The following is a 1,565-nucleotide window of genomic DNA, read 5'->3' on the forward strand; positions in this document are numbered from 1 at the left end:
TTCTGGGCTCACATAGGATGGCCTCTCCAGAGGTGTCAGCTTAAAGCACCATACAACCTAGAGAGCCGTTTTCAGGGCCGTCAGCTTCCCAGACGTGGGCCGTGGTTTGGGGTTGTCTAGGGCGAGGCTGGTGATTCTTGAAATGACTGTGAATGGGGAATCGTCAGCTCTTTTCAGGGGAGGTGGGACTCATTGATGGAGTGGGTTCAGCAGGCTGTGTCAGATGTACAAATCAGAGGACCCCCTGCCTTAGTATGTTCCACCACCCCTGGTGGTCACTGTCACTGTGACATCAGTGGGGTGTTCTGAAAACCACAGCACAGTCTCCTTGCTGGTGCGCGAGGCCTCCTTGGTGTGGAGGGTGCTGTGTACCTGGCATGCAAGCCTACTTGTTGCACTCACCCATCCCCGTCACGTCACTCACATTCCATTTTACGGAACATCTCAGCCACACGCAGGATCTGGTGAGGTGGACTCACTGTGTTTACAGAGGATCATATGAAGTCACTGACATTGTGAAAGTCTCTTTTTTTCCTTATAAATCTGTTTTTCACAGAAATAAAGGAACGTGAGTGATCAGATCTGTCCTTCCTCCTCTTGCCCACTGCACCCCAGATCCTCATTCCACTTTGTATTGTCTGTGTGTCCAAAGTAAACTAGGCAACTTATTTGTATAAAATGTTATTTTGCCACAAGAGACCAGAATAAAAGAAGGATTTTCACAGTATATGCAGCCTCTCGTGTTCTGACTGGGCCCCTTATGTTGCTGGGGGTGGCAGGTCTGGGATGATGGGCTCCCAGCTTCTCCCGGAAGGAGTGCTGTATCCTTGCTGTAAGTAGTTTAATGAGGATAGCTGGCTTCCTGGGTGATTGAGAAGCTCTTTGGAGTTTAATATTTTTCTTTACATTTTGCTACAAAGACAAAGCTTTGAGAATTGAAATTTTACACATCTATTTTTAAATGTGGTTTATGAAGATACACTTTTAAAATTCATAAGATGATGAGTTTTGCCATGTGTACAGTCTTGATTCCTCCATCACAGTCACGATGTAGGACTTCCCTGTCACCTCAGAAAGTTCCGTGTTCCTTGGGCTTGCAGCCAGTCCCTCCCCCTTACCCCACCCCCAGCCCCTTGCACCCACTATCAGATTTCTGTCCCTATTAGAAGACTTGGGAGCTCTGGTAGCTTAGTGCCTAAGGCTCTTGACTGCTAACCAGAAAGCTGGCGGTTCAAATCCACCAGCCACTCCTCGGACGGAAGGTTGGGCAATCTACTTCCGTAGTGATACTGCCTCGGAAACGAGCCTGCTTTAGGTGGTCTACAGCACTTGTGCCCACAGACATGACCCTCTTTGCCTCTTTTTTCATCTCCCATGCAGGGCTGGTGCCTGGGGTGGGGGTGGGGGGGACTGAAAGGTGAGGAAGCTCTCAGAGCGTCGTCCTGGCAGTCACTTGAATGCGGTTCTAGAGGTCTGCTGTTACTGGTAAAACATAAGAAGGACTTCACTGCATCTTTGGATTTTCTCTGGGATTTCTGGCCCATGGTGGGTCCATGCTGGCCACA

The sequence above is a fragment of the Orycteropus afer genome, unplaced genomic scaffold, assembly GCF_000298275.1.
Source record: "Orycteropus afer afer isolate SDZICR_OR568_19922 unplaced genomic scaffold, OryAfe1.0 scaffold00048, whole genome shotgun sequence".
In the NCBI taxonomy this organism is placed as follows: Eukaryota; Metazoa; Chordata; class Mammalia; order Tubulidentata; family Orycteropodidae; genus Orycteropus; species Orycteropus afer.